Source organism: Camelus bactrianus, chromosome 3 (assembly GCF_048773025.1).
Source record: "Camelus bactrianus isolate YW-2024 breed Bactrian camel chromosome 3, ASM4877302v1, whole genome shotgun sequence".
Taxonomy (NCBI): Eukaryota; Metazoa; Chordata; class Mammalia; order Artiodactyla; family Camelidae; genus Camelus; species Camelus bactrianus.
In genome coordinates, this window is record NC_133541.1 from 604,332 (window position 1) to 631,264 (window position 26,933).

The following is a 26,933-nucleotide window of genomic DNA, read 5'->3' on the forward strand; positions in this document are numbered from 1 at the left end:
ACTTTAATAATGGCAATTTTTCATTTATTTTCAGTGATTGATTCACCTGTCTCCCTCAGTAACTGCGACTTCCACAGCAGCAGGGACCATGTGCATTTCTGCTTACCAATATGTCTCTAGAAACTAGCACAGCTTCTGGGACACAGTAGGGGCTTAACAACTAGCCACTGGGGGAAAGATGCTATGAAATATACTCATTGGTGGAAGTGTTTCTGCTTCTAAGTGTGGATCTGCCAAAAATCATTCAAATCAAGGCTAAATAAGGTTAAGGCTCAGCTATGCTGTTTTTTTCTTTAAAAAAAAACACAAGAAAGACTTTGCTGCTATTTGGGTTTAAACTGATTTTGAAGACAATTATCAAAAGGTTTGACTAACAATTTAACAACACTCATTTTTATATGTATGGAGATGACCAATTTTAAAACTTTTTTTTTTTTAATGGAATAAGAGTTCATTTTCAAAAAGGTTCACCCAGATTAGGCCAAATTTAAAAAGATAAGAAAAACTACCACTTACTTTGTCAGGTGCTCTCTCTCTCTATTATTTTCATTTAATCCTCATATCTGAATCTTACCCCAGGTCACAGATGAGGAAATGGAGGGAGCAAGAGGCTGGGGTTAGACACTGACTAAGTGGCAGAACCAGGATTCACATCTAGGTCTATTTGATTCCAAGAGCTATGTCTTAAATCTAAGCCAAACTTTAAGCTAAAAAATTAATGCTGACATTGAATAATAATGTATTTGTTGCTCCCTCTTATGAAAAGGTACAAGACTACAGCTTAGTACCATCAACTGGGGCAAGTATTTAAAATAGAATTTGGATGCCAATGATGGGGTATCAGGGAAATGAGAAAATTCACAAAAAAGGAATAAGGAGGGATATTAACTAACATTAACCGAAAGCTTGTTTTATGCTAGATACTGTATTAGATGCTTTCATAGTAACATTTATTTTAATCCTAAGACTCCTGTGAAATGGGTAATAACAGTCAAGAAAAAAGTGGTATAGAGTAACTGGTATTTGGCTACTCCGATGCTCCTTTCCCCCTTTCTTTCTAAGGATGTGAACCGCCCACATTTCAGCTGAGTATTGTCTGGAATAAGGACAACATTCCCCAGTCTCTATTCCAGCTTAGTGAGGTCACAATACTAAATTCTGGTCAATGAAATGTAACAGGAAGTGTATGACAGCCTCTGGGAAATTTCCTTGAGAGATCATAGATGCTTGCCTTCCTCAGTCTCCTTCCATTCCTTCCTTCCTCCTTTCTACATTGCATGTGATGGATAAAGCTCCATCTAGGGCTATGAGATTGAGGACCTCATCTGATGTTTAGCAAACCTAAAAAGTGGAACCAGCCTAAGCCTCAGGAGATTTGTGAAATCATAATACCAGTTCTGGATTGTCTCTCTAGAAATTTTTTTAATGTGAAAAAGAAACAAACATCACTTTGTTTATGCCACTGTTCTTTGCAGTCTCTGTAACTGGCAGCTAATTTTAACTAATCCAGAAACTTATCCAAAGTGATCATGTAAGGTTCAAACCCAGGCCCACCAGTCTGCAAAGTCCACCCTCTTAGGCAGAAGCCTGAAGAACTCCTGATTATAATCTGCAAAAGATTGGTGGTGGGGGAAGAGTGTGTGTGTGTGTGTAAAACTGCTGACAAGAATTTGACAGAAGGAAAGAAGGAAAGTTCGAATATGCTCGCAATTCTGCATACCTAAGAGACAATCAAAGGGAATATGCTACTGGACAGTAAAGAATATAGTCTCCATCAGAGGTGGACAGAGAAAGATCTGTCACCTGCATGGATCTGGAAAGAGAAAGGAAAGAGAAGCTGTGTCTCTGAAAGATGCTGCTGTATTTTATTTCCCATCTATATTTTATAAATTTCCTATATACATTTATTATTCTGTTCATAGAAAATTCTAAAAGACTCAGTCCCTATTTCCACAGCCAAATTTGTCAAAGTGTAAAATTGTGTTTAGAAGTCTCATCATAATTATTAAGCACTCATTCTGTGCCCATCAGTATGCTAGATATCAAGAACAATATCAAAAAGCATCAATATTGGTTTCTGACCTCAAGCAGCTCAGAACTTAGGTGAACACATAGAAAACAACCAAGTACTACTTACATGAATAGATGGATCAGTGCAGGTGATAATAATCAGAAAGAGACTCATGAAAGAGAAGTAAAATTTAGAAAGACCTAAATTTTATATGTTTGCTTATCTGCCCCAAATATTGTCTTAAAATGACCAATCCACCCTCAGGGCTCAGTCAATCTCTTTCTGGTAACCTGAGAAAATCCAGAAGAAAAAGACATAGAAATACTCTGTTTTCTACAGCATCCCATTGGTTTGGGGCAATATCTAGTGGTAGGCTCCTCACATTCATATGATAAAGGAGATGACTGTGAGCAGCAATGTGGCCGGTTCCTCTGCCCAATGGCACAAGCAGAGTCACAAATAACAGAAATGAAAGGATCACTACAAATTGTGTTATTGAACTGCATGACCTACATGGAGCAATCAACTCACTCCTAGGTTTGGCAGGGCCTTTCTGAGTTGATTCCCTGAAAAACAAAACAAAACAATAAAACCCAAACCAAACCAAAAAATAAAAAAAAAAAATTAAAAAAAGAGAGACTCTGAGTGTCATCATCTCTGCTCCATGTGGCGGCCTTGATAAGAGTTCAGATTTCTCTGTGTCATGAGAAAATTTTTATGATTAATGGAAGACAGAATATTATCCAGTATTAACAGTTATTTTCCAATTCTGTATTATAAAATTATTTCTGATAATGGAAAATTCTCTATTTCTTTCAATTTATTAAAACATTGAAATTCTACAGTGTATAAAAGAAAGCACTGGAGTTCTGGAGAGGTGAGGCAGAATACGAAGGTAAACAGGAATCATTATTCCTTTTCTCAGAGGTATGTAATCTACAGGGGAAGCATGCAGCACCTGAAAGGGGAGGAGAGGTTGGTGGGCCACGCAGGGTTGAAGGAGGAGCATAGGAACATGGGTCTGGGAAAGTTTGGCTAGCTTTACAGTGCTCAATTGAAATACTACTTTGCAATACTTTCTCAACACCAGGGTTCAAATTTGTTAGTCTTACTGAGACATCAGGTCAGAAGAAAACAACAAAAGTGAGAAGGCATTCATGGCTTTGCATTCTCAGAAAGTCATCCTGCTGGTTCAACTGTGTATGATTGAGCATATTGTCATTGATGAAGAATTTTTATTTATTTTTGATCAAAGACTTCACCATGTTTTCCTGACCTTTTCAATCTCCTGGTTGCAGAGTTTTAACGTGAGCTCTCCTTGGGCCTGGGAGAAATTCTGAGAATGACCCCTGAGAATGAGCTCAGTGGTGAGAAGTCCAAGGACAGGATGAGGTCGACATTGCAAGTGTTTTTGGAATAAGGTCGGTTGACTAGAAACTGTAATTGTGCAAGGCCAGCTGTGCACTTCTGTGTGAGCTGATCCCTTATCATGGTCCCAGTCTTAAATATTCACTACCAATTACTCTGTGTTCTCACCCCACTATGCTGATTGACCCTCTGCCTTAACTATATGACATCCCTTCCTTTTATGACAAGTGTTAGGAAGGTGATCTTCCAGGCTCTCCTTCAAGGGGAAAACACGATTCCCTGCAGCAGGATGCCCGCCATCTCCAGCTAATCTGTCTTCTTGGAAGATGTCCAAATATTTCTTTGAAAGTTTCCCATGCATCCCATTTAAAGAATATATACTGTCATCTGGGTCCCATATTGGAATCTGCCACACAGGAGCCAGCCAGTTATTGACTATTGTCTCTTTCCCATCCATAAAATGAAGACTTCTAAGAAAATATTTGCAAGTGAAGCCAGGCTGAAAGCTTAGAATTAAAGCAGAGTTAATGCTCCTTAGCTCCTGTGAAGTGATATAAAAAAAGCCCTGATGGGTTCTGCTAGTGACTGAGACAGTGCTTGCTGGGATCCCTGTAAGAATTCAATCTGTGTTCCCTGGACCATGTTGAAATCTGGGCAAAAGTTTTCCTGATACTGTGAAAACAGCTGGTTTCTGAGGTTCCTCATAGTCAACTTTTTCATTTCTTTGATTTGAAGTAACCCAGGTCTAATACCAGCTAGGCCTTGATTCCATGCCCCTCCCATCTTTTTTTCCTCAATGACTGTGTGTGTATGTATTTGTGCATATGTGTTTCTTGGCCTAATATTAGGCTATCTGTTAATTGTAATACACATTTAATACTGAACTTCAATTCTAACCTTAACTGATTCTCTAAGACTAGGACATAATATGTATGCATATGTATGTGTGTGTGTGTGTGTATGTATGTATATATACACACATAAATATAGTTTGTTAAGAATTTTTAAGAATCAATATAAATTGTAAAAGAACAAGATTCAGAACATTTTAGAAATAGAGGAAAAGAGATATGAGTCAGAAAGTGTATGAGAATTGGTATCTTGGCTTCTGCTGGTGGCTCTTCTGGCAGTGAGATCTGGGGCAAGCCACTAACAGTCTAGGCAGGAGTTTCTGTTTTCTATGTGTTTAATGTAACTATCCTGGACTATATCAGAAAAGAAGATAGGAATATTTCATGTTCCAGATATCTCAGACTTCGTTTCATCTTACCACTCATTTATCATCCAACAAATGTTTTTTCTATGCCTACTGTGGGCAAAACACTGGACTGGTTTCTGAGGATACATTGGTCCATTTGATGGATGTGGCCTTTGCCCTCCTGGGGTCCACAAGTCTCCAAGCATTCCTCCAGGGACCGTTAGGCTGGACATGATAAATCAGTGGGGACTAACTAACCAAACCCCAGTGTGTCCCCACACCACAGTTCTCTTTGTCTTTGTCTCCTGAATCCTATGTATCCAAATGCAGGCACACCTTCCAATTATCCACTTATTCTACTAATTTATCTCTGCTAACTTCTTTATCTCCAATTCAGTCTCTCCACCAAATTGTTTTTGGAGGATTTAAAAACAAATAAACATGTGCCCTCAAGAAACTTATAGTTTAAAAAAAAAATAGAGGCAAATATGTAGCTGGATATATGAGCAAATTCAGGGCTGATTAAAATCTCCTAGTACAGGATATTGACATGGTTCAGAGCCTATGACTCAAATATGCTTTATAATAGCTGAATGTAACCAGGTCACCTTATGAAAAAGAGCAGTATGATAATAAATCAGGCGTCCTTTATCTCATTACAAAATTGAAGGGCAAAAGTAGTTGGGTCTTATATTGGTAGATGAAAGAGTGGGCTAAAATGGAGAGGACTTCCCAGATTTCTCAGAGAAATTGAGACCTAAAGGGCAAATTAAAAAAAAAAAAAATCTTAAGGCTTAAGGAAGCCTGTTGTTTTTGTGAGCAGAATAGCTTTTTGTGTCTGGTAAAGGCCTCTGTGTAACTGGGGGAGTTACAGACAGATTGATTACAAGTAAAAATGAGGGGGGAAGCATACTAAAGGATGAAACAAATATGTAAGTGGGTGTAAATTTTATAATTTTACCTTCATCTTTGAGTGAACTTGATTATCAAATAAAATGCCTGGATTTGCTTAATTTACTTAACCAATTCAATAATCAGATACAAAATTTTGTTCTTCAGGGTCCTCAAGGACACAAACACACAAAAAAATGATGTGTGCATTCTGACAAAACATAATCATAATGCAAATAATTTCTATTTATAAACTATTTTATAGTTCATGCATATCACTCAAACAGTGTATTACTGTCATTTCAAAATAACATGCTCACTCCTCTGTAGTCTGCACACCTGAGAGTGACAGCATCTCTTAGCAGTCCCCAGTCTTGCTGAGTCATTCTGTTCATCCTCCTGTAGCTCAGGCATCATTCAGAGGCCCAACAGGTTGAGAATTGACAAGTGCTTAACTATGGATCCCTAACTTACTCTGGAGGAATGCTGTAAGACTGTGGACCTCAGGAGGGTAAAGGTCACATCCATCACATAGACTAGCACATCCCCAGAACCCAGTGCATTGTTGTGCATATGGCAGGCAGCCAATAAATATTTGTTAGATAATAAATGAATGGGTGAAGTGAAGTCTGAGGCTTCTGAAATGCACATTTTCTCTATCTTGTATACTGCAGGGTCCTCTCAAGATTTAATCCCTAGCTCTGTCTACATTAACATGTTCTTATTTGATTGAAGAATCAACACACTTAAAGACTGGGATTTGGAAGTGAGAAGGAGTACATGGAAGTAATTCAGGAAAACAAGGAAATGAGACACAAGTGGCAACATTTGTCAAAGTAAGATAAAAGAATACTTATAAGATTACTTACTATATTTCTCATGTCTGTGCATGTCTTCATTTTCACCTTCTGGTAACATATACATCCACGTTGAATTGAGCCATTTTCCCCAAATCGAGGATCTTGTGACTTTGAAGTACCATAATATCTTGAGATTTCTTTGATAATTTTTGACCAATGGTTTCTAGAGATGCTGGAATCCCTGACAGTATAAAATAACAAGACAGTGTAAAAACATGAGTCAGAAAATCATGACTGTCTTTAGACATAGCTACTTAAATATAGCATGGTGACTAAAAGTATGGATTCTGAAGCAAGACTACTTAGATTCAAATCCTGACTTTGCCTTTGTGAGCTGTTTGATTTTTGTTGTTAATTAATTTCTCTGTGCCTTAGTTTTATATTTCAAAAATGATTTGTGGTGAGGATTAAATAAACAATACTGTTAGAGCAGTTCTAGGCGTATAGGAAGTGCCATATTAATCTTAGTTCTTATCGTGATCATGGGTAAGTCACTTATCCACTCTGGGTTTAAAGTTTCCAGGTATAAAATGAGAGATTTTGACTAGATTTTCTCTAAGGCCCTCCTGAACCTACTGTTTGCAAATGCTTACAGTCCATGTGCTTTTCTACATATATGTATGTAGTTTGTGATAGGAAAGTGCATGATTAGTAAATGCTTTCCTTGATTGATGCAAGGAGATGTTATTAGGGGATTGAGACAGTCTTCTTCACTAGGCCAAATTCCTTGAGGTTAATAGTGTATCTTTTCCTCCTCAGGATCCCAAGGCCTAATGTGGTGCCTGGGGACAGTGGGTGCTCTGTAAACTGTTAATAGATATGGAATAAATGCCTATGTCTTGTGTACCCAGATATATGGGAATGGGAAATGGTTGTAACTCCTTCCTAGGCCTTATCTCAATTAAAGCTACTTACACCGAATATTCAAAAAACATTAGTGCTCTCTACTGGAGACATTCCTAGTACAGGAATTCAAGTTTGAGTTTTTGATGGGAAATTCTGATTTGAGTTCATAAGTCCTGGATTTGAGAAGTAGGGTATAGCAGATACACATAGTTTACTGTGTTGCAAGCACAGATTTTGTGTTATGGCACTGAGGATGGCATGATCAGCATTAAAATGCCAAGTCTCATTTCTTTGCCATGTATTTATGCATTTTTTCCAGAGCAGCTTTATCTATAGATTTGTACACATGTTGTGTTTGCTCTGATTCATTTTAAGTAAAAAAAAAAAAAAAAGAGAGAGAGAGACATAGCATTAATTGAAAAAGTAATGTTAAGAAAATGAAAAGACAACCCACAAAATGGTAGAAAATATTCACAAATAATATATCTGATAAGGGACTTGTATCCAGAGTTCATAAAAACAAAACTAAGCAAAACAATAGGATTTACATTTCTCATTTAAGTTATTATTTTCTCTACACCACAAGTCTTTTTTTGGCATTACTGTTTTCTTTTTCATTAATTGAATATTTTCTAATATTACTTTTTAACTTCTTTAATGATTTTCTTGCTATATATTTTTAGTTATTTACTTAGTGATTGCTTTAGGCCTTACCATATATGTCTTATCAAAAACAGTTTCACAATTACACCAGCAATTTCAGAGAATGTAGAAACAGCATTCCCATATAGCTCTACTCTCTTTTCTTTCTTACTGTGGTATTCTTGTCATAGGTATTATCTCTATGCATGTTATAAGCCCGACAGTACATCATTATAATTATTATTCCTTTATGTAATTTTATGTCTTTTAAAGAAGCTGAGAGGAGAAAAGAGAGCAAGTTTATACGTATAATTTTTCTTTTTTTTTAATTGAGTTATAGTCAGTTTCCAGTGTTGTGTCAGTTTCCAGTGTAGAACACAATTTTTATGTTATATGTATAATTTTTCTCATATTAGCCTTCTTTCCATTTCAGGTTCTATGCATTTGTTCCTTTGGATTCAAGTGAAACATCTGGAGTCAATTCTTAACCCAATGTTGGTTTGTTCTCACCAACCTCTTTGCCCTGCTATTGGAAAATATATTACATTTCTGTATGTTATATGCCCACAAATACAATTAAATGTATACTGCTTTATGATTTTTAAACAAGATAAGAAAGGATAAGAAATAGGCAATTATACTCCTTTATAATTGCATAATTACCTTTATCAGTGTTCTTTGTTTTGTGTGTGTGTGTATTCAAATTACTGTCTTGGGTCACTTGCTTTCAGCCTGAAGGACTAACTTTAGTATGTCTTGTAAGGTAGGTCTACTGGCAGCAGATTCTTTCAGATTTTGTTTTCCAAATGTCTTTTTATTTCATCTTCACTTTAAATGATAATTTTGCTGGATATATGATTCTTGATTAAGAGCTTTTAAAATTTGAGGGCTGAGAATAGGTTATCCTATTGCCTTCAGCCCTCTATTGTTTCTGATGATAAGTCAACTGTTAATCTTATACGAGTTTTCTTAAGCAAGATGTCATTTTCCTCTTGCTGCCTTCAAGATTTTCTTTGGCATTTTTACTATGTGTCTATTCATGGGTCTTTTTGAGTTTATCCTACTTGCAGTTTGTTGAACCTCCTGGATATGTAGATTTAAATTTTTTAGGAAATGGGAAGTTTTTAGCCACTAATTTTTCAAATATTTTTCTGCTCCTTCCCTTCTCTGTTCTTCTGGTGCTGCCTTTACATGTCTGTTGGTATACATTAGTGTCCCACATTTCTCTGAGGCCTTGCTCATTTTTTCTTCATTCTTTTTTCACTCTGTTCTTGGATTGCATAATTTCTATTGATCTATTCTTAAGTACTTTTACTTTCTGCCCGTTTAAGTGTATTATTGATTCCATCTAGTGAATTTTTAAATTTCAGTTATTGCTCCTTTCAGTTCCAAAATATCCATTTGGTTATTTTTAATAATTTCTGTCTCTTTATTAATGTTCTCTATGTGATGTGACACTGTCATCATGCTTTACTTCTAAAATCATGGTTTTCTTTGTTTCTTTGTACATATTTATAATGGCTTCTTTTCTCACATCTGGTTTCTCCTGCAGGTGGCTTTATTGCCTGCTATTCTTCTGGTATCTAGGCCATAATTTCCTGCTTATTTTGCATGTCTCATATTTTTTGGAAAATGAACATTTTAGATATTGCAGCAACTTTGGGGACTGGCTTCATCTCTCCCCTCTTTCAGTGCTTGTCATTGTTGTTAGCTTGTTTACTTGTTTAAAGACTAACTGGATTATTTTAGTGTTGTCCATTCCCTTCTCTTCCTCCTCTATCCCCTAAACAGACACAGGGTAAAGCCTCTGATGTTTTTCCTCAGGGATTCATCCTTGGACATGCCCAGCCACTTTGGGATAACAAGGTTTTAGCAGGGCTTAGGCAGTGTTTGTCTAGTTACCTGACCACACTAACCTATGAAACTCCACTAACTGCTGGTTAAAAGCTCTATTGTTCATAACAATGCCCTGGAGAATAAATTATTTACACCCTAATCCAGTCAAATACAGGCTGCTATGAAGGGACAGTTCCTGATGGTCAAAGTTTGAAATTTATTCAGACTCTAGTTCTTGCAGCTGGTTTCTTATTTTTCTCCAGCAACTAGTTGGCTTATCATTTAGCCTGTATCTTCAATGAATTTATCAGTCTCCTCCCCATTGCCTCTCACCAACACTTCTACTGTTTTTGAAAGCAAACTTAGATTTGAACTTCATATGCTGTTGCAAATAAAGTTGGCTCCTTTGGGGAGATAATTTGAGCTCTCTGTTCTATGGTCTGCCTTTCCTTCCAGGGAAAATCTCTGAGCCACAACTCTGGTGCTGGAGTAAGGAACAATAGGTCAATTCTAAGTGATAGCCCAGTTTGAAGAAGTAAGTGCTCAGTGGATACATGGCAAGAGCCCCAGGTGTCCTTGGCTTGTTTCCCTTGGCACAAGCCCCTGTCATATGAGCTGAGTCAATAGCAATTGGGACTTCAAAGTCCTACCATGCCCAAGGTAGAACCTATGTCTCATGAGAGGAAACGTGGTGGAAGAATGGGTCCCCCACCTGTTGGCTGCAGTAGTACAGAACTTTGCCTCAGCAACAAGTATCTAGGGGCAGTATGAGAAATGCTAATGTCATGTCCTTCCCAGGAAGACAACCCTCCAACCAGGACCTGGGGGGAGTCAAAAACTTGTGTTCTTGGTTGTACAAGTCTGGGTGGAGTTCCCAGCTCAATGATTGGAGAGGGGAAAAGTGCGGATCTTCAAATACTAAAGACTCATCATTTTATGGAGCTTCAGTAAATATTCTTGAGTAAATGTGTCCTCATTTGCTGTATATCTGTAGTGGCATTTCCATTTGTGTATGCTCATAAGGCCAACTATTTTTAAATGTGTTTTAAAAATAGTTTTCATCAGTTTTTTTGAGGAGTGATTCTGAGTTGCACACCATCGTGCCAGAAGTGGAGCCAGGAAGGGGAAACTGATACAGTATAGATTAGCATTCTCTTTAAATGAGGGCTTGCTGTATCTTTGGTTGCTAGTGGAAGGCCTAAGATATATTTGTAGTATTAAAAATAAAAATTAAAAAATAATTTTCTAATGTTAGTATGTTAGAAGCAAAGCATAAGATGGCAATTCCTGTAGATGATTTGTTGCTTGAATCCTCTGAGAAGAAATCTTTAGAGAAGTGGAGACATAGGAGGATGCAAGTTCCCAGGCATTTTTCAAGGGAGATCATGTAAGCATTTCTAGAAGCCAGCACTCAAAGCATCTTGGGATGGATACTCTGCTGTAAAGAGACTAAGAGAGTTCAATATCAGCTATCAAAATCAACCTCATAAAAATAATCATATTAAAGAGTATGTAGAGTAAAGAAACTCAGTGTAGAGTTTACTAACAGCTGCTCCAAGAACCCAAATCAACCACATAAACAAAATTGTAGCAACAGTAATAAAAACAATATAACAGCCACTGTTATTGGACACTTTCTACCGTTAAGGAAGTACACTTACTATCTCTAATCCTCATGATCACACAGTAAATTAGATATTATTCCTACATTTATGCAAGTGAAGAGATTAGACTTAACATATTCTAGGTCACTTAGCTTGGTTTTAGAGCTTAGTCTCAGATGCAAGCTCTCTGACTCCAAGGCCTGTCCTCTGTCCATTACTTACACAAAACTGTCCAAAAAGGGGTGAAGAAATGAGAAAAGAAACAAAAACAAAGGGTAAAAACAGATAAGAGAATAAAATGGTAAGGAAAAATGTATGAAAGTATAGTCATGCATGGGAGTGCCAGGGCAGGATCAACAGGTTCCCCTGTAGCTCTTCATTAGCACAAATACCCTCCAATTTGTTCTAAGCCTTCTGAGGTGAGCTTCATCAAGGCTCAACAATGCTGAACCCACAAATCCTTTCAATGTAGCCCTATTTCTACGTTGGGTTTTTGCTGATAAGTCTGAGGAAAAACTCCCTTAAACTTTCCAGAAGCCCAATTGTTTGAGAGCATCTATGATACATACTGTATTCCTCAGAGAGTCTTTTTCTGATTATGTCATACTCCAAGGATGCAACCATAATGATTCTGAGGTTTAAGGAAAAGAATCTTCAGTCATGTCCTTCATTTCATATTTGACCCCTCCATCTTTTTTCTTTTGTTTTCTGGCAACACCCTGGATTTGTTCTTTGCTTGGAAACCATTTATGAATTTAATTTTAGGATCATTTCCCTTCCTGGGAACTGCTGCTTTGTGTCTTCCTATTCCCCTTCCCAAAATTGAGTTTATGGTCTCCATAAGATTATATATCATGACAAAAGTATCTTACAAGTCTCCTTCAACTTTCACTGCATTTTGCAAATTTTGATGAGTTGTATTTTTATTTTTATTTCATTGAATACATTTAAAATCCCTCTTGAGACTTATTTGACCTATTTATAACGTAGAAGTGTGTTGTTTACTATCCAGGTAATTTAGGACTTTACAGCTATCTTTCCATTGTTGATTTCTAGTTTAATTTCACTCTAGTCTGAGACATACATTATAATATTTCTGTTCCTTTCAATTTTTAAGGTGTGTTTAATGATACATAATAAGGTCTATCTTGGTGAATGTTTCATGTTAGCTTGAGGAAAATATGTATTCTGATGTTTTTGGTATTCTATAAATGTTGATTACATCCTGTAGATTCCAAATAGAAAAATCAATCAATATAATATACCACATTAAGAGAGCAAAGAAAAAAAGTGGTCATCCAATTGATTCACAAAAGTCCTTTGATCAAATTTAATAATTTTTCTGTTAAAAAAATACTAAAAATTTAGGAATAGAAGAAAACTTCCTCAACATAATAAAAACCATGCATGAAAAATCCACAGCTACATCCTACTCAATGATGAAAGAATGAAATCTTATTCCCTAAGATAACAAAAAAGACAGTAATGCCCATTTTCCCCTCCTCCATTTAACATAGTATTAGAGATACTAGCCAGTGTAATAAAACAAGGGAAAGAAATAAAGGGATATAAAATTGGAAATGAAGAAATTAATTCTCTCAACACACGACAAGATATTAAATATAGAAATATCAAAGATTTCACCAAAAAATAGAAAAAATAAACAAATTCAGCAAATTTGGAGGATACAAAATCAACAATTAAAAATCAGTTGCATTTCTATACACCAACATGACAATTCAAAAAATTAACAAAGCAATCCCATTTAAAATAGGATCAAAGTGATTAATTAAAAATAAATTTAGCCTAGAAGAAGAAAGATTTGCATACTGAAAACATTGCCAAAAGACATTAAATAAGACATAAAGAAATAGACATCCATGTTCATAGGTGGGAAGTTTTAATATTGTTAAGCTGTCAGTACTACTCAACAGATTCTACAGATCTCATGCAATACTTATCAACATTCCAATATTTTTTCCAGAAAATAAAAGGTTCTAAAATTCATAGGGAATTTCAAGAGATTCCAAATAAAGAAATAAAAAATCTTGAAACAGAAGAACAAAGTGGGAGATATCATACTTCCTGATTTCAAAACTTAGTACAAACTATTGTAATCCAAATAGACATATAGACGAATACAGTAAATAAATCTTCTCATATGCGGTCAAATGATTTGGTAAAGGTGTCAAGACCATTCAGTGGGAAAAGCACAATAATTTCAACAAGTGATACTGAGGAAATTCGATATTCACATGCAAAAGGATGAAGTTATACCCTTACCTTCCTCCATATTCAAAAATTTACTCAAAATAGAACAAAGATCTAAATGTAAAAGCTAAACAAAATCTCTTAGAAGAAAACGTAGGGGAAACTCTTCATTCTATTGGGTTTGGCAGTGATTTCTTGGATATACACCAAAGGTGTTTGTAGACAACAAATGAAAAAATAGATAAATTGGTTTTTACAAAAATTTAAAACTTTTGTGCATATCAAAGGACAATATCAAAAGAATAAAGGGTAACTCACAGGATGGGAGAAAATGTTTACAAATCATACATTTGATAAGAAATTAATATAAAGAATATATAAAAACCCTGTAACTCAGCAACAACAAAAACAAAAACAAAGAGCTCCTTTCAAAAATAGTCAAGGACTTGAAGACACCTTCCCCAAATAACAGAGATAAATGGCCAATAAGTACCTGAAAAGGTGCTCATCATCATTATTCATTAAGGAAATGAGATACATTTCACACACATTAGTATGTTTGCCATTTCTTTAGAAACAGAAAACAAATTTTGGTAAGGATGTAGAGAAATTGAGAATCCTGTACATCATTGGTAGGAACAAATTGAACAGCTAATGTAGAAAACAGTATAACTATTCCTCAGAAAATTAAACGTAAAATTACCATTTGATTCAACAGTTCAACTTCTAGTTATATATCTCAAAAGAACTGAAAGTAAGAACTCAAATATATAGTTGTACACCAATGTTTATAATAGCATTATTCAAAACAGTACAAAAAAATGGAAACAATCTAGTTATCCACTAACGTATGAATGGGTAAATAAATTGTAGTGTATTTGCTGGTCAGAATGGCTGTCATCAAAAGAACACAAGCAACAAATATTGGCAATGATGTGGAGAGAAGAAACCCTTGGTGGGCTCTTGGTGGGAAAGTAAACTCATGCAGCCACTGTGGAAAATAGTATGGAGATTTCTCCAAAAATCTCAAAATATAATTATTATATGACCCAGATTCCACCCCTGGGTATATAAAAGCAAAACCAAAACCAAAACCAAAAACACTAATTTGAAAATATACATGAATGTCAATGTTCATAGCATCATTATGTACAATTGCCAAGGTATGGAAGCAACCTAAGTGTCCATGAACAGGTGAATGGATAAAGAAGATATGATATACACACACACACAGATAGATAGATATAGATAGATATATTATGTATAGATATTTATTGTACACTACACACACACACACACACACACACACACACACACACACACACACAAAATGGAATACTACTCAGCCATAAAAAATGAAATTTTGCCATTAACAGCAACATGGATGGACTTGGATGGCATTATGCTAAGTGAAATAAGTCAGACAGAGAAAGACAAATACTATATGATATCACTTATATGTAGAATGTATAAAATACAACAAACTATTGAATATAACAAAAACAACAACAAAAAAAGAAGCAGGCTCACAAATATAGAGAACAAACCAGTGGTTACCAGTGGGAAGTGGGGCGGGCAATAAAGGTATGGAGGAGTGGGAGGAGTGGGAGTAACACACTATTGAGTATAAGACAGGCTACAAAGATGTACTGCACAACAAAGGGAACATAGCCAGTATTTTGTAATAACTGCAAATTAAGTGGAAATATAAAAGTTCTATAATAATTAAAAATTAAAAAAATAAAATAGAGTGTAGTACATTCTTACCATGGAATGTTCTTCAGCCTTAAAAAGAAGGATATTCTAACACATGTTACAGTCTAAATAAACCTGAGGACATTATGCTAACTGAAATAAGACAGTCACAAAAAGAAAAATACTATATGATGTCATTTTTATGAGGTATCCAGGGTAGTTAAATTCATAGAAACAGAAAGTTTACTCACACTTACCAGGAGCTTGGGGAGAGGGAAATGGAGACTTGTTTATTGGATACAGAGTTTCAGCTGAGCATGATGCAATGGGTTGGAGGTAGATAGTGATGATGGTTGTAACATCTATGTGAATATACTTAATTCCACTATATTGTACACTTTAAGTAGTTAAAATAGTAAATAGTTGTGCATATTTCATCAAAATAAAATAATTAGGTACTTTAAGTGGGAGGGAAATAGAACTTGATTGTCTGCATTTTCTATATTAATGGACAGTAAGCAGGGGCAGAGAGAGATTGGGGTCTTAGACCAAATATATCAGGGGAGGAATTCATTACTCATGTTTTATCAGGGACTGTTTCCTGGGCTAAGAGTGAGCACCATATTCAATGCAGCCTGGGACCACTGTCCACAGAACAGTGGTTAAGGAATAAGATCACATTATCTGAAGTAAAAGGAATTCCATCCAAATAACACTGATGAGTGGCACAACCACACTTCCATGGAAAAAGAGACACAAGGAAGAATATTCCAGAGTTGTCATATCAGTCCTAGTACAGTCATAGAAACAGAATCCACTTAAGTTTGTTTAAACATAATAATTTGTACAGATGATAAAGGAATAGAGATCAAAAAACACAAAATTCTTCACCAAAGCCTTTACTTTTTGGCCTATAGGTAATAAGAGGGATATTTATTACCCTTTGAAATAATAAACAAATGTCACACTTATTCATACATCCAAACATTAAACTATTTATTCATTGTTTCAATCACCATGCACTCTAGGTTTTACCTTACTTTAAAGTTACCATATTTGGTCCTTAGGGCTCTATAATACACAATTATATCTCCAGGCAAGATGCACTAGGTTGAAACCAAACTTAAAAAATGACTATTTGGTTGCAACTTAGATTCTTGATCACTACACATAAAATATTTATATATATACACACACACATACACATACATACACATACACATGTCTATATACACACACACATCTATATACACACACACATATATATATACATGTATATAATTACAATATTTATTTCTGCCTAAATAACATTATGTAAGGCCCATACACAGTGTAAGCTGCATGAGGACAAGATCTTTGCTTTTCTCTCTTTACATAATCCAGAACAATGGCAGGGAGGACATAAGAATTTAACAATGTAAATAATTAGAACCAAGCATTCCTTAATGAGGATTAGAATAGATGTGTGAATAAATTGATAACTACTCTTTAAAGCCTTTTTATTTTTCTAAGTGACCATTGTCAGTTTTATTATTTTTTATTGAAAGAAAATAGAAACAGTATTTCAAAGAGATATCTGCACTCAAGTTTATTGCAGCATTAACCACAGTAGCCAAGAAATGAAAGCAACCTAAATGCCAACACATGAATGGATACAAAAGATGTGGCACATATACATATACACAAGGGAATATTATTCAGTCACAAGGAAGGAGGATATCCTGCCATTTGCAACATCAATGGACCTTGAGCAAATTATGCTAAGTGAGATAGGTCAGAGAAAGACAAGTACAGTGTGATATCACTTGTATGTTGAATCTAAAAAAGACAAGGCTTCTCTTTGCTCTTCAATGCAGGGTGTGTCTAGTCCAAGGGATTAGAACATCTGCTTAAGTCAAGCTCTCAGTGGGAACAGATATACAGATATTTCTGTAGAATAGTTTACTTTTCCATTAAACCCCATGATACATTGGTCACATATTCATTACTATATGGTTTCTTCTTTAAAAGGCAAAGCCATTCATTCTTCCTTCTGAAAACTTGAAGCCACGACTAGACGGAGTCATTTAAATTCTCCAGTGGAGATGAGTTAACATCCTCGCAGAGATACTGAGACTGTGGTGAATAAGGTCACAGAGGGGGAAACTGTACCGAAAGAGTTTCTTCTGCTCCTCTGGTCCTTAAGTCAAATTAGAGACCTTAATCTAATATCTAAAATCCAAACAATCTATTATCTCAGAGGTTTGGAGTGATCATGGAATTCTGGCAATTGAAAACAATCACACATGTGTCAGCTTTTTGTTTATACAGAAGTTTCTTACTAAGTACCCTCTGTGCCTAAACATACACTATGAAGATGTAAAGAAAATACATATATATATATATATATATAAAATGGTGTCTGTCTTCAGAAGAACTATACTTTTATTTGAAAAAAATGCTAGACCAAGTTAGTTGCACCTGGGCCAAGACTGTGTTCATACCATGATGTCATGTACCTCTAACAGGGAGACTGTGATGTCTTTTCCTGATCTGAGCATCACTCCTAGCTTGGATCCTGATTCTGAGAGTCCTTGAAGTGTTTGGGAATTCTCATTTCCCAGCATATGGATCCAAGTACATTTCCAGAGGTCCCCTAGGAGAGGCCCTGTGAAAATCATTATCATTTATCCTCATCCCAGAGTTGCAAGGTCCTCTCTCCTGGGATCCTGCCCTCCCCTCCAGGTGATAGTTCCATCATCTGAAATTGGTTTAGACCAAGGCTACGGATTATAACCTTTTATCAATGTTACCTCTCAGCTTCCTATAAATATCCTTGATTACAATGGTTTCCTCCCCATTCTTTTTTTCTCTACAGACACCTTGTTTTATTTGCCATCTTCAGAATTTTCTCTGGTCAGGTCTGCTAGCTGCCACTCCAACCAAATTATAGACTGAATGTTTGAATGTGTTCTCCAAAATCCATTTGAGGAAACCCCAAATACCAATGTCCCAATGTGCTTGGAAATGGGGTTTGAGAGGGATTAGATAATGAGTGTGGGGCCTTCATGAATCTAATTAGTGCCTATATAACAAAGAATCATGAGATTCATTCTCTCTGTCTCTCTAACTCTCTGTCTCTCTCTCTTCACCATGCTAGGACACAGTAAGAACCTTGTCATCTGTAAAGCTGTAAGAGGACCCTTACCAAGAAAATAACAATGCTGGCACAGTGCTTTTGGACTTACAGCCTCCAGGACTGGGAGAAATAAATGTTTGTTTTGTAAGCCACACAGTCTATGGTAATTTGTTATAGCAGCCTGAGCTAAGACAAACCACGATGCTCATTACTCTTATTGTATGTACTTGAATTCTGATGTTTAAATGCCAACACCTGGCCTCTATGTGTCTGGGTTTTTCATTCCCCATTACTATCAAGGCATCCATTTCTGCAGTGGTGCATCACCCCTTCTGTACTTGCCTACAGCAGAGACGCCACAACTGAACTTAAGGATGATGGGAATTCCTCTCACCAGTGAATATTCTTAGTGTTTAGTAATTTGTTTCTAAACACTGTAAAAGTGTAATTGAAACCTATGAAGTAAAGGTTACTGTTGTTGAGATTTCAAGGGGTAACAGGAAAGTTCATACCTTATTTTTGAAGCAAATATAAGGGATTAAAAACCAAGGCCAAAGCAAAAACAAGATTAGGATGCAAACGTTATTTTCTAGTATTCTGATCTTAGTCTTATACCCCTCATTAAGCAGGCTAATGTCATTTCTGGAAGCAATGAGCAATTCCATTTATTCACATTCCATTTACTATTTTAATTATTAGTATTGTAGTTTGTTTTCTTTGTTATTCAAGAAATAACACAAACTAACTTTGCAAAATTGAAAATATAGAGTATATAATGAAAAGCATGTGTCCTTTCTATCCCTGATGCCAAGCTGTCTTCTCCAGGAAGAACCAATGATAACAATTTCTAATGAATCTTCCAGAAATGTACTATACATACATGTGTATGAGTGCCCAAAATAATTGCCTTTTTTTTTTTACGGTGAACACATTATACAAACTGTTTTGTGCCTCATTTTTTCACTCTACATTCTATCTTCCAGATTGTTCTATATTTATACAAATAGAGCTCCACTATCTATTTACTAGCAACATAGTATTCTAGTATAAATACATGCAAAATATATATTACCAAATTACATAAATGAGCATTAAGTTGTTTCCAATCTTTTGCCATTAGAAGTGAAGCCTCAGTGAAAATCTTGTATATATGTACATACACATATATATGATTTTGCACACATATATATTTCCTAAAACTCAACACACTATATCAAATTGTCCATGCATTTATTCTATCTAATGTGGGCCAGGCATCAGTATTCTCTAGAAATCACTTTTTATGTTTAAAGCATTGCTGGATGAAAGTGAAAAGCATGCATATCAGAAATAGGCCTGAGAACATACATGTATATTATATTATATATCTGATTTCTTTACAAGGAGAGCTACTTCTTTTTAAATAGTGAGCTCACTACTTTCATAACATTACCAAGAATGTTAGCTGGGGCAGGCAATAACGAAGCGATTCTTTTGCCAAGGTTGTCCAAGGCTTGTGCAAGCAAGGAACTATCATCATTTTTAGTATCAACAATTCTCTCTCCCAAATTATTTATCTCTGTACTCATCACCTCACATTTCTTTCTAAATCCTTCAGTACACAGATCTTCTTGGACCAAAAAAAAAAAAATGAGTAAGGAAGTAAAACTTTTTAAATCCCCCATTTTTTCAAGGATTACATTTTGTCAAACTTTGAAACTTTGTCAGACTATCTTTGTTTTATTCCTAAAATTGTTCTCTCTTAATCATGAAAGGAGACTCTTGTAACAAGGTATATTTCCTGGTTTGGACCGAAATATTAAGAAGAAGTGTAGTTTACAGCCTTAATAATATTCATATACCTTAGGGTTTTGCCAGGAGGCTAAGCCTGGCATGAGGACAAATGTAATATTTTCCAGTCAAAAAATGCAAATGAGAGGTAGCCTTGGTCTGACTGCACTAATTCTCAGTCCCACTCAGGATGACACTGTCACCCATATTATAGAAATCTGTTATAAACACATGGCCCCTAAACTATAGAAATCTCTTATAAATCATGTTCAGATGAACAATGAGAGAAATCCCTCCAAGCCACATGATAGCTTGGGGATCTGTCCACACCTGGAGGCAATGCAGCAAGTGTAAAATCTATCATTTCTATGTGTTTTTAAGTCTGGACATTTCTGGTAGTTTTATGTCAGAACAGATCTACCTCAGGGCCTTGGGCTGAGCAGGTCTCTTGGTAAAAGGTAGTGACCTTGGTAGAGCATACTAGTTGTTGTTCATATTAAACACACATAATTGGAAAATCTGTTCAATCAAGCCCTGTGAGATCATTTTAAAATTCTCTAAATGGCTATTCAACCCTATTTATATTCTCTGAGGGCTTGGAGTAGAGGGGGGAATACTCATCCTGAACTCTCCAAAGTCTACTTACAGAGCCAAATTTAAAGGTTTTGGAAGGATTCAAAGGCTTCAGGGTTTTAATAAATCACAAGCAGTAGATGCACTTGTGATCTCTGCATGACCATGCTGTAACCTTCACCCATCCCTTCCTGGGGTACCAGGGCAAACCTATCAAGCTCTACTACAGCCACAGCCTGATTCACCTTCAGCTGATGCTCCAATATCTTGTTTGGCTCTCTCAGCAGGTTTTCTCTTTCTCTCACCATCTTCTCCATCATCTGAACTATGTGTTTCTGGAGACTTCTCTTCTGAGCCTCCACCTGCTGCTGCTGCTCCTGCAGTTTCTGTTTCAGCAGCTCCTGTTCCTTCTCAGCTGTCTCCTTCCAGGTCCACTCTTCTGCCCCAGGAAGGTATTAGAGAGGGAAAAAATAGGCAAGGATTGACCTCCACCCTCCTGAGCTCAGAGGCCAAACCAAATTAAAGAGAGAGGTAGGAAATCTCTGAAGTCCTCCCCCAAAACCCCATGTCCACACCATCGAGAACACACTTCAGAATGTGAGAGAAAAGGCTCTGCCTGTCTGGCGTCCAACCACAGTTCCCTTTGCTGTTTCCAGATGCAGCAGGTTTGTTCCACAGAAAGGAAGGAAGCTCCGGTATTGGGAAGGTTTTGCTCTCACACTTGTCAGAGGGCACTGCAAGAACATACACATCCCACTGTGAGCCCAGCCCTACCCTGTACCTGCTATTTGCTTCTCCCCATCAGTGAGGGCTTTATCTGCCTGCAGGATTTCTCTAGTGCCATCTGGGACTGCAGAAACCTCTGGAGGAACTCATTTGCCTGAGGAACCAAGGAGGAGCACAGAAATTAGATTTCCAATAGGGAAATTTGTGATGCAAAGACAACTAAGTCCATGTAACTTTTGCTTCATGTTTAAAGTTCCATAGTGGTTCCTTACAATGAGTCCAAGCTCCTTAGAGTGACCTGTCTCTCTCCAGTCTCTTGCCCAGTGCTACTTCCTTCTCCCCACTCTAGAATCCAGCCAGTCAGTATCATGTTCAGTTCTACAAACCCCAAATCTCTGGTGCTTTTACATATCTGCTTTCCCAGTGTGAAATAGTGCCTCTAAATTGTGCTGCTGTTCTCCTCTGCCACTAGCTGTTTATAACTTTAGACAACTTATTTTAACCTGCCTATGCTTCTCAGTTCAGATCTTTAAAATGTTGATAATGTAGATGCTTCTTAATGCTATTTGAAAGATTAAGTTAAAGAGTCTAGGGAAAGAGCTTAACATTTTGGCTATAGGAAACAACAGTTCAATATATATTAGTTGCATTATTATTGTTTATTATTATTTTTATTATTATTATTATTATTATTATTATTATTATTATTATTATTATTATTATTATTATTATTATATTTGTTTCTAACACCTAAGTAGCTCTTTCCTGAGTGTTATAGCTTGCCTATGTAGTTGAATTCCTGTCTCACTTGTGATCATCCTTGTGTACAAAGACTGACTTGTAAATTATCAGTGCTCAACACGTCAAATATGTTGTTGAGTAAAAAAAAATGAATAATTTCTGTTCTGTCTCTTGTGGATTTAAGAAATCTGTACTCATGGTTGGGAGTTGACATTTGTACTCTCTTCAGGAATAAATAGCATGCATTGAACCTTTAAACCCACAGCTGTTTGAATGGCCCCATACACTCTCTTTATGCATGCGTGGAGCTGCACTCTCAGATTTTCAGGAGACCCCTTTGAGTATTCTGTAGGTTCCCCATGTTTCCCTTATTCCTCACCTTCACTCCTTTCATGGGCACTTGGTAATATTCCTTTTCAATAATTTCCTTTGCTTTCCTGTAGAGTTCATGACCTCCAGGAACAGAGAAATTTCCTGCTGAGATACTTTTTATTAGTGTCTTTGAAAGCTGATCAAGTTTAGTCTGGCAATATTTGATTGATGTCTCTTCATTCTGCATCAAGAAATCATCTTTTTTATTCTTTATGATTTCCTAGAGGGAAGAAAGATAGAGGGCTGTCACCAGAAGCAAGGAACAGAGGAAGTAAATTTCCAAAGGATCTGGTAGAAGAATTGGTCTAACTGTGTTCCTCATGAGAATAGTATTCTGTTGGAGGACATGTAATAAAACAGCAGTCACAAGATTTGATTTATTCACAGCTCTGAAAACTCTGGAAGACCATGGGGAAGTTCCCTAACCTCCTTTGGGTATTTCATCTGAGCTGTTGGAGTTGCATTACCTAATCTCTCTGGTTCCTTGAAGCTGCCACATTCAGTGATTCTGTCTTCAATGATAGATACAACAAGAAGCAACCTAAGCTGAAAGTGGCCTGAGATGTGGATCTGAAAAGAGAAATTTTGGTTCCCAGCCATAGGAGTGTGTTCACAGAAAAAGAAGCCAGCTAAAGAATGTCTTGGGTGTTCTGGACAGGCTTGGAATCCACAGAAGTATTTATTTCAAGAGGATATCTATACTGATTTTTCATTGAAGGTCAAAGGGAGTTCCAGATAAACTGCCTGAGTCCTGGCAGTCAAAAAAGAAGGAAATGTAGTCCTTTGAAACTCTGTCCCTCATGAGAACATGGACTACTTTATCCTTGAGTGAGAGATGAGCCATGGGACCGGTAACAACACTTCTAGGCTTCATTCTTCAAGGGGAGGTGACATAAAGTAAATACTAAGACAGATTACCACAAGGTTCCTCTGGAAGTCCTGCTTGTCTTCCTTGAAGGAGTGCTCCATGAAGACTGCAGGGGCTTCCCTCTCACAGGCAGCATGCACCTCCCGCAGCTCCTGCAGCATGTCTGTGGGGAAGCTCACTCGCTGGGCTATCTGCTCGCTGTAGTGGTTGTCTGCCTTCTGAATGGCAGCTGAGTTCTCCAGCTGGGCCAGAGTTGTCACTGCATTCTCCAAGTGAGGTACTGCTCCGCTATTGCTAGTATCCAGGTAGGTCACAACCAGAGTCCTCAGCCCTGAAGAAGCCAGGAAATTTAGGGTCTAAATATCAAGTTATCAGTCAATGGCTCCAGGATTCTGAGACTATGCTTCTAGGGTCATATACACATGCACACACACAAACACACACACGCACCCCTACCTCCTTCTACTATTATCACCTTCATTTTCTACTGACTGTTCATTTTTATGGTTTTCCAGGCCACAGGACTAAAAAAGTTAATATCTACTTCTATCTAACATACTAGGGGCTACCTGGAAAATACAGTTTCTCAATTTAAAAATTGAAAGCAATATAGATTACATAGATAGACAGATGAGGCAAAGTGTACCATGTTTAATTTATTCCTAATTCTGAGGCTTTGAATGGATTTTCAGTGATTTATGGGCTAATATTTATTTTTCGACCACTCTAAATTCTCAAAATATCTTCTGAATTCTCCTTGTGAAGAACACTTATTGTATAGGACTTCCTTTGAAAACATGCAGTATTCTGTTTTTACACCAAGAGAGTGATTATATTCTAAGTGGAAGATGTTTTCAGATAAGTGGGAGTCACCGATATCATTGACAAAATTGCAATTTGGGGAAGGAATTTGTAAATCCCCCAAAGTGAGATAATTATAAAGTATACAGATTTCTTCATGGAGTATAAATGTCTGTAAAATCAGAATCCTTTATAGAATCAAACAAAAATACTAGAAAGCACATTATATAAAATATTCAACACATAGCAGTCCCCATGGAAATGGGAAAAAGAGATTCACCTTTCCCAGTGACCATGATTCCTTCTGTGAGGGTCTTGGTCCTTGCATCAATGAAGATGTAAGAACAGAAATTTTTTGTTTGCTCCTGGAATTTAGGATCCAGTTGGTCTTCAGATACCATCCCAATATTGGCTAGAATTTTTTTTCTCTATGTTGGCCAGTCAAAGACAAAACACTTCCATCTTGGAAATAAATGCCTGATGCAGTCTCTGGGTAGATTGGATGTTTGGGCTTTGGGATTCTTCCCTGAGGGACAGAAAAACAGGGATTAGAGTGTGTAGAGTCTTGAGGCGAGGGGGTTTCAGGTGTTCATGGCAGGGATTTGTGTGTCTTTGCCATTTCTACACATAGAACTCTTTTAACATAGACATTCAATACTTCTTTGCACATCAGACTTATACGAATGATATAACTGCAGAGAAATTTAGGGAGACATCTGATCCAGTAAAGGAAACCTATGGCTGGTCTCTCCAGACATGCACATAGTAGAGTGGTTGTCCAAGATGTGTTTGCTTAACTAGCAGCTAAAAGGATGAAAGGTCACATGAAACTTTCTGCTCAACTCAACCTCATGTAGGAATTGAGCTGCAGAACCAAAAAGGAGAGCTACAAACAAGGGATCATGGACAGTAATTGGAATATTAGGAATGACATCCTCATTATTTAAGAAAAACTGTTTTGATGCTAAAAATAATTGATGCAGTGTTATGTATTTATTAGTAAAAACCTCTGAAGTATAAATGTACCTGAAATATAATTTTAAGGTATCACCACTAATCTATAATCTCTTTGAGGTAAATGTTTATATCTGGTCCTCTCCTGCCAGCCAATTTCTTAATAGCTGTTTTGAGAAATCATAAATAGAAACGTGAAAGGAAGAATGACTAAATTGGGATTGATATTTCTCTCAAGGTTTCAATAGACACACATCCTTGGAAATGTAACCCATGAAAATAATTTTTTACCTTGTAATTAATTCATGGGTAAACATGTGGGAATTAGGAGAAAGCTATGATGTGGAAGGTAAAATGAATATTCTAATAATTGTCAGTATTATTGAAAAGGCATAGATTGTAAAGACAGTCAATTCTTCAGGTTTATTTAAAACATACAGTCATTTTGTAGATGATATAATTATACAGGATTAGAAAGTTTTCTAGCCCTCTTTGAAAAGAATAATATGTGAAATCTATATTTTGTTCATTAGATAAGCTTTTCACTGCAGTTTCATGTCTAACAATTAGCTGATTAGTTGTTTTCTTCAACAGAGAAAAATTGAAGGAACAGGAAACACAGTGTCCAGTCTTTAGAATGTTTCATCACCCATGTAAATCTGGATGGTAAATTTAAAGATGTATAAAAAACAAATTGGTTTTGAGTAATTTCACTTTACACTTTACTTTTCTTGAGTAAACTTCAACTGTAGCCCCTAGATCTTTGCAACCCACTTTCCAGCCACCATTTCCACAGACTTTGATTTAGTCTCAAATACAAATGCAATCACAAAGATGAGGGATATTGTTTACTAGATCCCACACTCTATTGGACCGTACACTGCCCAGGCCATACTCTGATACCTGGAATCAGCTTCAGGGCATTCTCCAAGTACTCATCTTCTGTGATAGGCTGACTACATAACTGCAGCTCCAGGGTGAAATCCCATACAGTCCAGATAAATTCTGGAAAGAAATTCACAAATTCTGTGGAATCTTCTACTCTATCAGGTGTTTGAGAGGACTTTGTTCTGATGTTTTGCAAGCTCTGTTGCATAACTAACATTTGGTTAGGGAAAATAAACTCACTACCAACAATTCCCACATTTCTCTAGTATAAAAATATTATAATCACACTCTTTTGCCTTGGGTCCCCTCTGCTCCACCCAAGAAACTAAATGACAGGAAGGGAGAGACTGACTCTCTCCTCATCCCCATGAATTCAGTGAAACATGGTGGTTCAGGACCTGGAAGGATACTGCAGATGCTCCAGGGCCTGGTAGTTGATGGTGCTCATGCTGTTCTAGACAAAGCTACTGCACAGAACCACGGTCAGGGCAAAGATCCATGAATCCTTCTTAGACTCATCCTAGAAAGCACATTAGAACAAGAGAGTTAGAAGTTTACCCCTACATTAGAAATTCATCTGTACACTTCTTCAATCATGGTTTCATTTATTATTTCAGCTAACATACTCACCATGCAAAGAAATTGAAGACAGATGTAAATGCAGATATCAACTTTGACAATTACAGAGACATTTCTTGTGTTTGCAAATTTTTCATATATAAAAGGATTCTAGTGTTCACAGTGCTTTCTTTTTCCTCAATTGGATAAAGTAAAATAACATATACAGAAAAACTAATATAGTACCTGTTGTGTAATTAGGAATTCAGTGATGAGTGTGGGCACTTATTCATTCTGCATATATTTATTAATCAGAGTCCATATAAAATATACCATAGTTGGCATAACTGGGTATTTAAATTATATGCAATCAATAAATACTTGCAGGAAGCTACTAAATAT

General features: G+C 36.5%; 1 pseudogene; it reads right to left on the bottom strand.

The window, feature by feature from the left end:
• Positions 1 to 19,361: 19,361 nt before the first annotated feature.
• Positions 19,362 to 26,289, bottom strand: LOC141575654 (guanylate-binding protein 6-like; annotated as a pseudogene).
• Positions 26,290 to 26,933: the final 644 nt, after the last annotated feature.